The sequence below is a fragment of the Carassius gibelio genome, chromosome A5 (assembly GCF_023724105.1).
Source record: "Carassius gibelio isolate Cgi1373 ecotype wild population from Czech Republic chromosome A5, carGib1.2-hapl.c, whole genome shotgun sequence".
Taxonomy (NCBI): domain Eukaryota; kingdom Metazoa; phylum Chordata; class Actinopteri; order Cypriniformes; family Cyprinidae; genus Carassius; species Carassius gibelio.
Window position 1 is genome coordinate 34,263,768 of NC_068375.1, and position 17,590 is coordinate 34,281,357.

The 17,590-nt window shown below is 36.9% G+C and overlaps 1 protein-coding gene across 1 annotated transcript in view; it reads left to right on the forward strand.

Moving 5' to 3' along the window:
- The first annotated feature begins 9,384 nt into the window (after nt 1-9,384).
- sema4c (sema domain, immunoglobulin domain (Ig), transmembrane domain (TM) and short cytoplasmic domain, (semaphorin) 4C) overlaps nt 9,385-17,590 on the forward strand; it is a 50,488-nt gene continuing 42,282 nt past the window's right edge. The window contains exon 1 of the mRNA XM_052596782.1: nt 9,385-9,852. The gene's annotated coding sequence lies outside the window, so the exon portion shown is untranslated. The remainder of the gene's footprint in view (nt 9,853-17,590) is intronic.

The window sequence follows — 17,590 nt, forward strand, 5'->3', positions numbered from 1 at the left end:
TACAATTGAAATTACTTCTTCAAAAGAAGGACCTACTTAGAGAGCATATGATTTTGGATGCAGCCAATTTCTTAAACGGGTTGAACCGGCACAGAGTTGATCCAGACTATTTGGATTAGTGAATGCATCATTCAAACCAGACCAATACGATTCATGATCTGTTCACATCACTATGAAGAATTCTTAAGACTTAAAGTATAGAGAATAACAAGAACAAGAATACATTTATTTAAGTCTGTTCATTAAACAAAACTATTGTATGGCTTCAGAAGACGTACAGTGTAGTAAGTCACATGAACTACAGTAGTGGTGCTCTTTTTGGAACTCAGCCCCGGTCTTCATCCATGTTCATTTATGTTGAAACGTTTGGCTATTTATTGTTCAAAAATTTTTAATTTGATGTATTACTGAAGAAATATCATCACACAAGTGAGTAATTGATGACTGTCTTTACATTTACATTTTAATTTCCTTTAACATTACTACCCAGGCTCACAGGTGAGATTTCATCTGGTCTGACATCAAGGGTCCCCTCTATCTCGGAACACGGGAAGAGTCCTGGAATAACCACATTTCCTCTTTGAACTTCCATTGAAGTTCTAATAGGACTTACGGGCTTAGCTGAATTCTAATGGATTGTGTTATCATCAGAGTGCTCTGTTATGTGAGGCAACTGTTCGTGCGTGTGTGTGTGTGTGTGTGCACTCATTAAAGTAAGCAGACAGCCAGAGACAGGCTGGCTAGGGAGGAACAGAGAGTCGGTATAGTCCCCTGAGTCTGCCCAACATGCCTCCCTCAGCACTTTTCACTGTGCTGCACAACGGAGCAGCCAGAGGGGATTCAACCCAATAAGTCTCAAACACAGTCCAAATGTGCTCACAACTTTCCTAGTTACGTCCCACAAGACATTTGCATAGCACAACGCAGTGATGTGACTTTAGCAGGCTTGGCTTTGGTTGTTGTCGAAAACATAAATTATCGGTTGCGAATCTGTCATACGTCTCCTCATTTTCTGTGATGAGCGAATAATCCATCCCAAGCGACTCCGTCCGAGCCGTTCCAAAGAATGAGAAATGGCACACATGCTGCGGATTTATGTTTTTATCTGGGAATGACTGACTGCATCCTTGTACAATATTTAACAGCATCCTTGCATATTCAAATCTAATTAAACATTATCAGATGGAATTAACATGCTCTCATCAATTTGTAATTGTGCAAATGAATTCTAAACACATTCTTTGCCTTTGAGCCTATTAATTCTATCCTTTCTTCTCGGAATCGTCCCGAAGCGGCCAACCAGCTGTGCATTTGTAAGTTTATTAAAATTTGGTTTGCGAATGTGGCTTTAAAGTGAAAAAGTCCTCCTTTTTATATATAAAAAAAGCATCCAATGGATGTGCCACTCACAAGAAACCGTGTAGCGCCAGCATGTAATTTCCTGCTATAGCCACAGAGAAGTGTGTAACTCATCTCCTTCCGACATCTTTTAATGCCTTTCTCAGATGTTAATGAGTTTCGGTACTTTCTGCCAATATTGAAAAATACCACCCACGTCTCAAATATATCAGGCCCCTTCCTGCGTACCCGCATGAAAAAATCACTACACTTCAACCGGTTATGTAATGCCAAGTGACAGCTCGTCATTTTGGGAGACCTGGGTTCCTGTCAGACAGCCAATGTAGCGATAAAAACTCTCAGACGAGCGTGAAGATCTATTTCTACGCAACTCCAAACTTCACAATTTCATCTCGCTGCTCATAACTTCTTACATGGTTCATTGACGACGCTATAACTGTTAATTGTATATTCTAAGCGTGCTGTAGATTGGACGTTTCTCTTGTGTTTTATTAATTGCGAGCACTGATGGAGTGCGAGTCTGGTGTTTTGGTGCATGAATGAGTGATGAACTAATCCAAAATGACACTTCAAAATGCTGCTGCACAAACAGAGAGTAAATTGGACACCTGTGAAACACAACCAAGCCATTCATCAAGATGTCTCGCAGGGTTAATGAGAAAGGGCAGGAAGGAACAAACTAAATAAATAAATAAACCGTTTATTTATCTCCTTGTTACATCTCTTCAAAGATTCATCCAGGGTGTCTCCTGTGTCCGATGACCTATTCACAGGTGCTGTATGTCAAGATGACAGGAGAGAGGTTAGGTCTGTTGGATCTCTCACACAAAACCATTACTAAACCGGCTGAGGTTCATCCTTTCAGACCTTCTAAAATAGGACTAAAAACTATGGGGTGCCAGGTGTAACCTGACTAATTTTGAGGACGGACATGAATTGTGATGTCTTATGATAGTATGCCTTTTTAATGCATTCTGTACACAGAAATGCAAAAGCCAATTGAAGTTTGTCAGCGGGAATGTAAAGTCAGTACTGTGTTCACCACAGAATGTACATTAATAAACATGTATACAACATGTATATACAGTCCATACAATGCTGACTTTACATTGCCATTGAAGAAATACATGTGGCTTTTATCTTTCTTTTATGAAGATAAGAAAAGTATAAATGCATTTTATTATGGAATTCTGCATTCTGTGTCACTTTTAAGTCAAGCAGTTTTTGGGGACTTTTCTTAGAGTTTGGGGTCACCAGGGTTTTTAATGGAAAAATTGTATTGTGAAATATTATGATGTAAAATATTTTTTTTCTATTTTAATATACAGTAAAATCGAATGTATTCCTGTGATGCAATGCTCAAATTTTCAGCATCATTACTCCACTTTTTCAGAAATCATTCTAATATGCTGATTTATTATCAGTGCTGGAAACTGTTCCGCTGCTTTTTTTCAGGATTCTTTGATGAATAAAAAGTTATAAAGAAAAGCATTTATTTAAAATATAAATATTTATTAACAATAAACACTACAGTTCAAAAGTTTGGGGTCAGTGAGTGTTTATTCTTTCTTTAAAAATAAATAAATAAATAAATAAACAAAACTTTTATTCAGCAATGGTGTTGAATTATTAAGAAGTGATAGCAAATATTTATATTGTTTTTTTAAGAAATGCTGTTTTTAACTTTTAATTAAAAAAAAAATCCTGAGAAAAAAAGGAGATCAACAAAAATTTTAATAAGAATATCCAGGAGCCAGGTCAATAAATCCACATAAGAGTCATGAATAAACATCAACGAGAACAGACCAAAACCAAACCAGAAGAAGACTTTAAATAAGGCAACTGACGAGGGGAAAACAAGTGAAGGGAGTTAACTAATAATGACTAATGAGCAAATTAATAAAAAAAAAAAAAAAAAATGGCAGGAGAAAGGGAATCACAGAAAACTAAACCAAAACAGATCATGACCATAACAGCAAGATTACACTTTTTTAATCAAATAAATGCAGCCGTGATGAGACTTCACAGTACATTACAAGTATTACTAATCCCAAACTTTTGACCGGTACTGTTTACACTGTTGAGAAGGAAATGATTGGAGGGGAGAGAGGGGAACGAGTTCAGGACAGTCACATAAGACAATTTGTCAAAGCAAAAAATGGCTCAGATCAACCCACAAAACTAGGTTACACTTACTTGGTGCTTCGTGATATCAAGGAACATATGTCACTTCAAGGTAAATCTAAACTAACACTCTTTAAGTGTTGTTTTAAAATTACTTTTAAAATCGACCTCACTAAATGTTATATTTTGTTCTTTAGTAGTCTGCTCACTGATGTTATAGCTGTCTGATCGACTAGCTGATGTGCGTTCTGGATATTAAAATACTTTGTCCTATCCCAGCCTAATATGCAGTGACAAGTATAAGCAATAAAGAGTAAACACTGAGGCACTATCAAAATATTGATCTGTTTGTTTTAGCATCCTGACGTTATTAGCGTAAGTTTAAGATGGGACAGTATGTTGGACCGGCCAATGCTAGATGGTGGGAAATGAGCCTGTCCCTATTTTCGCAGTTCTCTTTGCTAAGTCATGTTCCAAAGAATGAGTCATTTCACCTTTAAGAGCTAAGATTGAGTAGTTTGTCCTTATTTGATCCAAGGACCTCATTAAAGGGTCGCGTAGCTCGGACATGATTAGATGCTGTTGGCTGGCGACTGTAGATGCTTTGCAATCCATCAAGTTATTTTTTTCTGCACTCCTAGCATCGCAGTGCACAACTATCAACTGAGAGGGAAAGATAAACAGGAGGAGAATAAAAGAAAAACGCATATTGGATGTTTTAACATGCTATTTTGGTATATTGGCCCTTAGCTTCAGCATTCCGTGTTTTTTAGGTGTTTTTAAGGTGTTAAATCAAATAAAATCAAGCTGTTTTGTGAAACAGAATCCATCCTCTCCCTTCTGTCCAGTCATTCATTGAAAGTGTTTGAGGTTATATGAACTCTCCTGTTCTGAGAATACCACGCCGCCTTTAGCAAAGATGCTATCGTGCTTCATTTTAAATTACCCTTCTGGATGGCCGTATCTTTAGATGGGATATGGAAGGAACTAGCGCCAGATTTGTCTTTCTTGGAAGGCCCTCACAGCACTTTTCGTCCTGAGATTATGGACGACATGGTGCCAGTGCACTTTGTGCATGAATCTTCAAAAGTTGGGCAGGGTTCCACGTAAACCGAAAGATCTGAGCTAGTTTTTGGATGAAAAGTTGCCAGAACATCTCAGGCGGTTCCTTTCATATCAGAACTTATTCAAGCATTCAATGAATTCATCAGCGCTTTGGCAGTAGGTTTAGTGCTAGGCAGAAGGAATTACCACAGCTGTCCAATGCATCCGTATCCTGTGAAACCTCCCGGCTTTCAGATGATGCATTAGTGATAGTAAAATTCTCTTTGAAACACGCTCTTTCTTAAACGCTTTGCATACGAAATGAGTGGCTTGGTGATTTCAGCATTGGCCACAGAGTTGTGTGAATAAGCAAGGCTTAATTAGGCCTCTACATGCTGTGCCAGATACTCGCTGTTTACCTAAACCCGACGACTAAAACAAGTTCTCATCAGCATTCATTCCCTTTGAAAGTGCATCAGTAAGACAACAAAAATCTGCAGCAACTTTTCAATGGTAACATATTAAAGCCACGATAGGATTTAGCTTCCTTATGTCCTGCAGTGCTACGCTGTGCTTGATCTTCTTGTTTATCCCCATTTCCATCTAATTCTGCAGCGCTGAGCATTTTTACCCCCAACTATATATTGAAGCTGGCTTGTTATTTTCTCATTGTTTTCATTTAATTGCTCTAGATTGGCTTATAGCAAGGCTTGCAATAGCTCTGCTATCATCTTCCTGCTGTGCTCTAGTGCAAGTCAATTCCAGGCCTGTCATCCAGAACTGAGCGTGTTGGCCCTCTCCCTGAACTGTAGCTGAACCTGGCAGCGTTTCTTTTTCCGCTGCAGGTAAATAGAGTTAGACGACAGACATGGCTAGGCTATCCATATCATTCCTGAGAATCAGGCCGCTATGCTGGTTGCTATAGATTTATTTCGCTGTTTGGATGAAATTAAAACTTAAATTAAAATATATGGTAAAATGCAGCTATGATAAAAGATGGTGATGCATGGGATTTTTGGTAAATGCCAATAGACGATAATTCATTTATTTTAATATTATGCCCCCTTCACCCCCCCATAAAACAATATGCGGTTCAAATTCTAAATTTACAATGGTATTAGTTATAAAACAATTTATAAGCTATAATAAGCCTCATATTGTTAAAAATCCAGTGACAAATTTTAAAGGGCATTATATTATATTATATTATATTATATTATATTATATTATATTATATTATATTATATTTATTATATATTATATATATATTTATAATTTTCCTTAACTCACAGACTACTTCTAGCCGACATGAAATCATGAAACCTTGGTATAAAAAAAAAAGAAAAAAATATATATATACTGTATATATATATATATATATATATATATATATATATATATATATATATATATATATATATATATATATATATATATATATATTATATGTCAAAAGTAACTGATATTAAGCCACTTTACCTCATATAACTGCATATTACTAAAAAAACTATTATAAACATGTCTTTACATTTATATGGTTCTAATTCTATTAGGAATAATATGTTTTTTAAGTCTAAATAATCTTATTTGAAATGGGAAAATATATATTTTTACTGAAATCTAGCTGATGCAATGAACACAGCACTTTGTTAGATACATTGACTAAATAATGCTCATTGTGTATTTTAATTTAAATTAAGTTTAAATTGTAATAATTTTAAAGTTACCTCCAGTTTAATAACCAAAATAAAATCTTGCAGGATTTTAATTTTATTTGAATTAATTGAATTTCCATATGCATTTTTAGCATTCACCTACAGAAAGAGTAAATCTAACTTTGTTAGTAAAGTTGTGTAGTCATACTATACTGTATTTTCACTATCATGACAGTGCATGCTTTCAGCACTTTGGTTTGGGCCTAAATAAGAGCATATGAACAGTAGTAATATATCTGTAGTTGAAGCTTTGGGGATTGGACCTCTTTACCTCATCCTAATGAGTGTACACCTTACCTCTTTGTCCTGGCCTAGTTTCCACATTTGTCTGCCTTGTGTGCTATATTCCAAGCTGTGCTTGTTCCACATGACTAATGCAACCTTGCTGAAACAGGAAATGTGAATAGAGACAAAGTCGACTGCGTTTTGGTAGAGTGCTGAAAGGTGTTTCACTCAAAAGCAGCATATCCTCAAGGTTCAGCATGTATCAATAAGATTCACCCTCTTTCATGTCTTAATTCCAATTGAGAATTCTAACCCCTAGATATTCCATCAAGGGCAGAACCTCCACACAAGGTTTGCACATAAATCATGTGAAGTGATTCAAGCAACAGGGTTGTATCTTTCTTTCTATATGTATTGATAATTGCTAATTATTTAATAAGTAAAAAAAAAGGTGCAGCATTAAAATAGCAGTCAGATGATATTTTTCTCAAATTCCTTTTACATTTTTATTCTAGTTGTTTGTGTGTTTCTGGATTATGTTTTAATGGTTCAATTACAATTTAGAGATTAAAAAGCATGTCTAATTAATAATAAATAGAATATATATATATATATATATATATATATATATATATATATATATATATATATATATATATATATATATATATATATATGCTACTGTTGCCCCCAACCTCACAGCCAAGATTAAATATTATATCTATAGTTTTATATTTATTAAAATTATACTCTCTCAAATGAAAATGTAGTGTTCAAAAATTATTTCTAATTGACTGAAATCATGAATTGCATACAAATGAATAGCAATTAATTAAACGTAGATTTTTAAGACCCTGTGAATTATTTTAACAAATATCATGTTTTTAAAATTTAATTAATTTTAATGTCTAATCAATTCTAAGAAACTAAGAAATTCCAGAAATTCTGTGTTGTCCTTTAATATTTCTGGATTTATGGTTTAATTCAGATTTATTATAAAAAATGGTGGCAATCAAATGAAGACCTAAATCATTAACAATTTAATAATTTAAAGAACATGCGGACTTAATGCTTCAATAGCAGTTTCTTGTGCTTTAATATTTACAGGGACTAATCTATGTCACGATTTGATTAAAAGCACAGCCCTATTGATATCCAAAATTAGCTAAATTCTGTTAGTCTGTCTTAGTTTTCCTAATCATAGAAATCATAGGCTCTATACTGATAGGTTTGATGTCCATAAAAACTCAGTATTCCCAGCTGATAAAGGAATACAAATCAAAACCTGCTTATTTCATCAAATTAACCTTTAAAGTGCTCCATATGCAATGTGCAATTGCATGCTTCACTGTGGCTTGGCATGATGGAGATTGTTTTTGTTATAATATGAAGGGTTTTGTAGATTCGTCTCTATGTGGTCTCCTGGGTCCTGCTGTGGACTAGTGTCCATTATCCATTCGATTCGCCTCCCAGAGTATATCCTCATCCAAACAGATTCTAAATGATATCTATGCTTCCTCTGTTCCCAATGACTGCGCTCAAGGCTTTTATTCGTGAAGCTGAGGGGCCTCTGGGGCAAGAGGCTTTTATTTAAGTAGCCTGTGCCACTCAGAAGTATAATGAAGATTTTCATTATGATTACATGAGAGGAAGCACTGCCCATAATTGAATGTCACAACTGCAGTTGCATGTTTAGTTTGAGAGGTATGAAAGGCTCCGTACTCAACTGAAGTTGCTCTAAACATTCTAGAAAGGCCCCTCCTCATTCAGATCTGCTGCAGTCCCTTTACTGTCCTACATGCAGGGTCCACCGATACAGTTTAAGATGAAGTATAATAGGTTATGTTTTTTTTTAAAGAATTATTTAAAAAGAGGCGTCTCGAAAAGGTAAGATACCCTTTTCTTTTAATTTAGGTTAATCCTTCGGCTTTGGCAAAGGCAAGATGCTAATCTCTGAATAATAAATATATCGTGACAGAGTGTTTTAATCTGAGGATGCAGACAGACAGATCTATTCACGTGTTAAAATAAAGAGAAGGCCGTAATCCATTTAATCTACTGAAATTAGAATATTCAAGATTATCTGAGGGTTGTTGTTTTACTTCCTGCTGCTTCAACCCTAATGTTTTAATCATAACCCCATACACATCTGTCTGCCTGTACATTTAAATTCATAACTTTATATTTCTTAATAAACCATTTATTTCACATATATTTCAAATGATAGCAAAAATGAAATTATTTAAATATAATATGACTAGAATCATTAATATCGTTATTATTAATCTATATATCGGCCTGTTTCTCATATTTTTCAGTTCATAACTTTATATTTTTTTCATAAACCATTTATTTCACATAGCCTATATAAAACCATGCATTTCAACTGATAACAAACAAGAAACAAAAATGTTATGTACTATTATTATGTGAAGCACATACAATATTTTAGATATTATAGATTTTAAATGTCAATTATTCACTCTTGTTACTTCCAGAAGTGTTTGATTGTCAATTTAAATGTATTATCCTGATAAATTGAATATAATGTATTTAATGGTAAGGTAACGCAGTTCACTCCACTTTTTACTGTAGCATTTTAATATTATATTTTCAGTTAAAGTGAAAAACATACACTGTATTTCTCTTTTTGTAAAAAAAAAAAGTTGCGTACCTCATTTTTTACCTTTATTGTTTATGTAACAACCCGTTTGAATGGTAACAACATGCATTCGGTAATGTGTCTCACTTTAAAATGTTAGAAAAAGTCATCAAAATAATGCAGTAGGCTACAGCACAGAGTTCCATTAGAGAATGACAAATGCTTCACTCAGTCTGATTATGATGATATTCCGGCCCCGTTCCCACACAGGACAGGGTAGGTTGGGGCGGGGACCTGTTTTAACTGCTTTTGTGAGCCACCGGTCCGCCTCATCGCTTTACCGATACCCATCAGGAGGCAGTATATCCTCTAGTGCAGTGTGTGTGGCGTACTGGAGCTGAGCACCTTTGTCTCTCTCACAGAGCTTCACTTTAACCGGGTGCGCGGGGTTCAAGTTGCTGAGACGGAAGGGAACCGCTTTGAAGAAGTAAATCTGGACGGGTTTAATACACCCTCCCTCTCTAGAACTTACAAAGGGAGTGAACGAGAGAGTTCCGCTGCGTAAACCGACACCGACCATCGCGCCGCTCGCTCGCTCGCTCCTAGCCGTCAAGAAGGAAAGCATGCTAGAAAACACAAGGAGCTGAGTCTTGCTTTGGAAAATGTGGGATTTTGTGTCTTTGTGTTGAAATGGTGCTCTTATAAGTCCAAGCGCTGTGTGCGTTTACATGCGTTTTTGGACGCGCTGTCAGCCCGTGAGCGTTACGCACTGACTCGCCTGAGGTAAGTTTGACGCCTCCAATACAAATACAACTGGATTATTGCAGTGTTCTGATATTGCAGCGTTATGTTCTGTTATGAAGTGACGTCACAACGTAACATAGGCTAATAAGTGTTTATTTTGTATTTATTTTATTTTTTGTTAGTTGTAAAAGCGATGGGGGTGGAAAGGATATTTGATACCGTCAGTCAGTCAGTCGGCGGAGCTCCAACTGTTGCCATATTGTTTAGATAAGTTTAAAATCCTTATTTAAGACGATTGGAATAAATGTAAATGACAGTTTGCGTCACTTTGGCTAATTTAACTTGGCACAAACGCAGTGCGGTATTAATTGGACTCACATCCCGACGTGCAAACAAATTAGACAATAAAATCTTTATGTGCCAGATTCGATTGAGTGAATAACGCTGACGGTGTATTGTATATGTTATGGGATATATATATATATATATATATATATATATATATATATATATATATATATATATATATTTGAAGCACATCAGCACTTTTTTTCTGAGAGCAATTACATCGTTCCTGCCACGTTCACGGGGCAATAAAACGGTTCTCTGAGGGAATATTGACTGAAAAAAAATCACAGTGATGGTAGGCTACTATGTGATGAGCGTATTCTGTTGAAATTATATGTGAATCACTCAATCATGCTGGAGATTTACCAGCAGCAGATGTTTTTGTGCTGTGACACAAGCAGAGCGCGTTTTCCGTTTTTTCCTTCTTGTGACTGGTCGTCTATAATGGAATAAGTGCGCACTGCATACTGGAGATTACAATAATTACAGCATGCAGTGGACACTGGTGTTTATAGGTTGGGCGCTCATTCAGGAAGAGAAATGGTCAAAGGGACAGTTAACCGAAGAATAAAAAGAACACTGTCATTATTTTCTCACCTTCATGTCTTTTCAAGCATTCACAACGTACTTTCCACTGTGGAACTTAAAAGGAGACATTTTGGAGAATGTCTTGATCACGGTTTTCCATGCATTGACAAAAAATTAGTGACTGAAGGTGTCAAGTCTAAAGCATGATGTAAAATCTTCATAAAAGTTGCACAGTACCTTAAAACTTCTGAAAGATTGAGACAGAAATTTAAGTTGTTATTCCGCGATCTTACCCTCTCTTGAGTTGTTAATAGCACCTTGGATGTTTGGTTTGGTTTGTTAACAATTCATTTAGATCAAGTTTGTGAGCGGAGTCAAACTTAAATAAATGATGTGTTCATGGACAGGTCATAGCTAGTTCTCTTATTTACTTGTCAAAGAGCACTAGGATGGATGCAAGAACCTTTTTAAGCTTAAAATTTGTCCCATTTGTTTAATAAATCTATTGTGTTGTTCCAAAGACTTTGAAAGGGCAACTTTTGTGATAGTTTTGTGGTGATTTCATGTTCTTATTGGACCTTATTGGAGTGTTCATATATTGCAAAACCACTTATGAGGTTCATAATTGGTCCAAGTCACCCTAAAATGACAAAAAGTGTATATACAGGTTGAAAACAATGTATGTGATTAGAATTGTATAACTTTGTGTGTGTGTGTGTGTGTGTGTGTGTGTGTGTGTGTGTGTGTGTGTGTGAAATAGTGAGGTACTTGTGTATCATCACATCCAAAAACAATCGATTGTCCATTATAATATAGTGATTCATGCAATGTCTGCAAGCATCGAGGAGACTGGAAGCCTCTAACAAAGCTCTTTATTATTGTGATGTGGGGCTGTCATACGCTCTCGTCATTGTCCGTTAATGAACAGTGGAGGCAGAAGAGAGCGGTAACTGTATGATTGTGCTCCATTCATGTTTGTTTCCAGCCTGTCCTGGACTGTGTTACCGCATTAAATGCAATTGGCAGGGAATAGCTTGCTGGGGGCCCATACACTGTCACCCCTTCAGCCCAGATGTTCCTCAAACCCATTGAGAGTCAAATTGGGCTCCTGGAGGGAAGATCTTCTCATTGTCGTACCACAATGGACTCACATCCTTCTTTAGTCAATAGTGCCTGAAACTCAGACACACACTCACTGAGATTCCCATTTAAAGCCTTAGTACATTAACATGAGGGATTCACAAGGACAGGGAATGCTGTTTGCAGTCTTATCATCTAGTGTTTACTCTGAAATCTCTGAAAAATCTGAAAGATTTTGTTATCAGACTCTTTAAAGTGGGGTCAGTTAATACAAAAACGTTCTTCATGGGATAACACCTAAATTAGCCCATTTGATTCAGTTCAAAGAAATGATTATATGCAGCTGAATTAACCCGGTTACTCAAATGTAAGAATTTAAAGGCTCAAATCAAGTAGAAATATGTCTTTTCAGCTGCACATGTTCACTTTTATAGTATTTATATTCCAAAATGAGTGCTATCCTTCAGCTTTCAAAGCTATTTGACTAGATCCAAGCCACAATTTGACTTTTTATGCAACTGTAAAGATACATTCTTGTTAAAATGTCAGGTATAAACCATTCATATTAATTGGATCATTGGAACCGCTCTCATAATTCCCAGTTCAAAAATGTATTATAATGTCAACAGCATGTGCGCAGAGCAATCAGAAGTACCTGTAAGGAATTCGAAATCCTCTTTTCTAAGCCGTCCTGATCGCTCTCTATCAACCCCTTCAAGAACTCACATCACATGAATGAATTATTGGATTACATCCCTGACATCACGAAGCAAATGTTCTGGCCTTGGGTCTTGTTATCGTGTGGTTTTGCGGAAACCGTCACACAATTAGCACATGCAGCTAACCAACATGACGTGTCCCTGAACCGCTTCTACACCAAATGAATAGAAATCAATTGGCGAACGCGATGCCTGGCCTTGCATAACACCTTCCGTCCTCTGGTTTATGTAAAGTTTGTTCCCTATTCAAGCCCATACAAGGGTTATTTGTCGTTCTTTCTCTGCTGGGAGTTGATGTGTGGTGGCCGTGCGTATTGACCGCGACCCTTCGACGAGAACCCTCATTATTCTCTATCAGTGTGTGCTCCTATATGCCATTTCCTCTCTGCCTTTAGTTAGTCTCTCTGTTTTCTGGCTTCCACCTATATTAGTAATGAGCGCAATGGTACTCCAAGAGTGTATGGGTCTCGAGAGAGATGTGTAAAAGTGGAGGGGGTCATGCAGTCAAGGCGAGTCTGTGGTCTGGAGTGGTCGCAGGTGGATGGCTAGTCTGCTGAGACGGGTGAGTTAAAACAGCAGGGGCTGGGGATGGACATGGGTGATGTTTAGATAAGGGGATGGGGAAGAGTTTTAAGAGCTGCATTACAAATAGAGAAGAGATTGCATGAGTGTTCGTGAGTGTATGTGTGTGTGTTTGGATGGAAGGGCAGCATGTGTGCATTTGTGTTAAGGGTAGTGCTTTTTCCACCATCCCCCAGTGTGTTTACACAAATTGGAATGATGTGATGCTGCTTGCGTGTGTGTGTGTGTGTGTATGTGCTTGATGGTGTGTGCGCAGCTGTGGGCCAGAGGTGGAGAAACATGTCCACACCGAGCTGTGAAAGTGATACAGACTTGACAGTTTCAGAAAAAAACACATTTAAAATGATAGTTCAGCAAAAATGTAAAATTCTGTTGTTTACTCCTTTATATAATCTCAAACCTGTTACATCTACTGTACTTTCTTCAAAAGGCCAGTGTTATTTTAGTTATAATCATATTCTGTTGTAGTATTAGTAACTATTTATTATCTTTTTTTCTTTTTTTAAGTACAGGTATATCTTTAATATCGCTTATTTATTTATTTTTGTTGTTGTTTTACAGTTTTAGTTTTAATGACCGTAGTACTAGAACTTCAAATTATTTTACTTTTTTAACTTATTTAAGTTTTTAACGTACACACACACACACCAGACCAGATCAGAAAAATATTTTTTGTCCATCCAGTGAAAGTCAGTGGGGTCCAGTGATGTTTTGGACCCCATTGACTTCCATTTTCCAGACAGAAACTATTCAAAACTATACAGAAACTTATTCATACAGGTTTGGACTGGATTTAGAGTTATTTTCCAATGGCAGAATTGTAATATTTCATGAGCTATCTCTTTAAAACATACAGTGTAGCTTACTAGGCCACAAAATCCATTTTCGGGTAGACCTCGTTTTGCTTCCTCCGCCCTGGAGCTCGTTTTTTTTTGGTGCTGAGATGGATCCATCAGGCGATTTTTCGTGTCTTTTACGAGCTGTGTATGGAGGCCTCACAGAGAGGAAAGGTGGAGAGCGTAGGCCTTCTCGTTTGCTAGCAAATGACCAGTATCGACCATCTGCTATTTCAGTGTCCTTCCCCGCAGGCTCTGCCAGTGATTTTTTTCTAGCTGTGCATTTGTTGTATATGTATGAGTGCAACTTCATGCATTTGTATTTGTGAGGCTTTTCGTCTAGTCCAATCCTAAAATTAGGGTCAGATCTTTGTTTTTCGCCATTCAAAGCTTGGCAGCCACAGGTAGGAGCTGAATTACTTTAAATGGCCGGTCAATGATTTCCTATTGTGTGAGCCATTTCCAAATTGCCTTTTTGAAAGTGTGTTTACAGAAATTTTATTTAGAAGTGCAATCACATGTTCTGAGCTTTTGCTTTGAGCAAGTGCAGCTTTTCTCCTCCCTCGCTGCTCTTTTCTGCCTCTCGCTCTCTTCTACTCGTGCGTTCCTAACAGATGTTTGCCCTAATGCATCTCAGGCTCAGGTTGTTTACTGATCTTACATCTGATTTGGATGCTTTATATCTCCCTTTGCCCAAAATTAATGTTTTTTTTCTTCTCCTCAAATGCCAAATGTATTTGTTTAAGTGTATTTTTGCGCACAATATAGTTGGAACGGTGAAATCTCAGTCCTGTTTAAGGGTGTGTTTGGCATTTATTTCAGCTTGGGCTGTAATGTGAATGTTGGAATGTTTAAAGCCCATCTGCATCAATAAGCAGTTAAGAGGTGTTCAAGCTTTATGGTTTGAATTATTAGTGATTTTAGGATTCGAACAAACCTGCACTCCTAAAAATTAAAATTAAGTGCGTAACTTGTCCCACACCATTTGTTCTATACAGACATTAGGGCTGCATGATTAATCAAAATAAAACCACAGTTGAGATATGGCTTAGTGCGATTATTAAAGCGAAGTCTTGTGACTATAAAATACATGTGCTGCATGTTTAAGACTCAAGCACAACACTGTGTTTCACAGGAGCAGATCATTATCTCCTGGTGTTTGCAGCGACTCAGAGCGGCTCGATTCACAGTAAATGCTCAACATGAACTCCATCTCTACATCTGCTCTGAGTATTATCGCTTTAATGTGCATTTGGGAGCACAACATGCACCAACCATCTTCCCATGTGTAATAAGAAGCACTTATCAACAAAAAGAAATTTGAAGTGTTTCTTATATATGTATATGCCTATATAAAATCACAAGATTTTGGCTAAGCACATCAAACTTTATTATATACCAATTTTATAAGTCACAATTTTAATCTGAAAAATGTACTTATATTTTTGATATACCCAAAAATGAGAACTGAATAATTTACTCACCCTCAAGTCACATCGAGTGACATATCAGTGTTTTCTGTATGTGTAGTAAAAGTCAATGGAGTTCAATGTTGCTTCATTCAAGCAATTTCATTAAATTTCTTTTTTAAATTTTTTTTTTCTCTTGGCACTTGGCAGTAAGAAACCATATAGCGACACCCAAGAGTCCTATCAGAATGTCTTAGTTGCAGTTGCAGCTTTCAACCACACACACAAGCAATATGTGTTGCATCGCAGAAGAATGTTTTGGGCAAGCACCACTCAAAATTTCTTCAGAAAAAGTGGCAATCTAACTCATTTTGGCATTGTGTCGCCCATAATGCCTTCCCGTGTGACTTAAAGATTGAACCATTAGCAGCCGGAAACACCAGAGGAACAAACATTCAAGCACTGCAGCTTTCACACACACAATAAAAGTGGCTGTATGTTACCATTGGGGCAGAAACACAGCCAGGGAAACGGCTCCACAGCTGGGCTCGGCCCCCTTCCCTTAACCCTCCCCCCTTCCCTTGGGAGGTACGTCTGCATAAACCTCCCCACACGGGCCCAGACCACCCCAACACCACTGCCTCCTGGTGTAAGGCAGGTTTCTGTGCCCGTTTCTACAGCTTTATCCCCAAAGCAGATCCCCCCAGATGTGCAAGACCTACAGGACGGAGTAACAATAGCGAGGCTGTTGTACCATGAGACCCTGGTGAGGCAGTGTGTGTGAACGCTTAGCCCCTCACCCTCCCCCATCTTCTGCTGGACGACCTTTAACCCTTGTTCGCTACATGCTGCACACCTCCTGCTGCGCCTCTTACACGCTGCTACACTAGCTCTGTCACTCAGAAAGACAGAGACTAATGTAGACAGAGAGAGCCGAGAGCTCATATAAAATAGAAGGAAAGAGAGATCGAATGCAAATGCTACCGGCGGACAATAGTAAAGCATCTGCAAAATACCTATTTGAGCCTTAGCACCATCAGAAATCACTTTGATCATAATATTCACGTCTGTGCAGTAGAGAATCCTTAAAGCAATAGTTCAGCTAGAAATTAACAACATCTTTCATTATTTATTCATCCTCATGTTGTTCCAGACCTGTGTGACTTTATTCTTCAATGGAACAGGATACATTTATGGTGCTTTTTGTCATTTTGAAGTTTGACAGGCACTGGTCCTCATTCAAAATTTATGGAAAAGAGTGGACAGGATATTCTTCAAGTCATTCGTTTTGTTTGGAATGACATGAAAATAAGTAAATAATCACATAATTTATATTTTTGGTTAAACTATTCTTTTTTTATTTCATTCTGTCTTGTTTTATTTTATTATAATATAGAATGTTTTATTTATTTATTTTATTTTGTTTCTCTAAAATCGTATTTAAAAATGTCATTATGTTAACGTTTTTGTTGTTATAATTCATATTTATTATTTTTTTTAAATATAAGATATCATTTTCTCTTAGTTTTTCATAATAAAGCTATGGCAATATATTATGTAAAGTAAATTTTATAAAAGAAAAATTATCCAAATTTTTATTTTGGGTTGAACTATTCCTTTATTCGTGTAATATAATCTTGTTTTCTTTATTTTATTTTATTTAGTTTGGTTTAGTTTTTCTGATGTTGTATATTTGTATATTATTTTAATTTGTCCTCCCTCTTTTTCATATTGATGCTTTGGTAATATAGTATGTAAAGTACTTTAAATGGAAATTGAGGAAGAGGGAGAATTTCTTTCCAGAAGAGGAAAGAGAGAAGGGAAGATAGAGGAGCAAAGCATGGGAGCACCATAAACACTGGACCTGAGAAACAGAGATAACGGCCAACCAGCAGACAGCAAATACAGCATCCATCTCCCAAGTCACTCCTTCTCTTTCTGCTCCTCTGTCCATCTCTTTTCCCTCCAGTGAGTCTGTTTTCTCCTGGATCCTTATGCAGAGTGCTCCTGTGTGTTTGCAATGGACCCTTTCCACGTGCTGCTCACTTTTCCTTTGCCTTGCTCTCGCTCTCACTCTCTTTCTCTCTCACCTCTCCAACACACATGGAACAGTTTTTCTAGGAGCTTATTTTTTTGCGCCTATTAAGCAAAGTTCCTTCTCACAAAAAAAAAAAAGGCAGCTGTAGAAAGAAAAACTCTTTTTATTATGATTGTATAGCAGCACTGCAAAACAGACGGAGAGATCGAGAAAGGGAAACAGAGACAGAGAAAACCC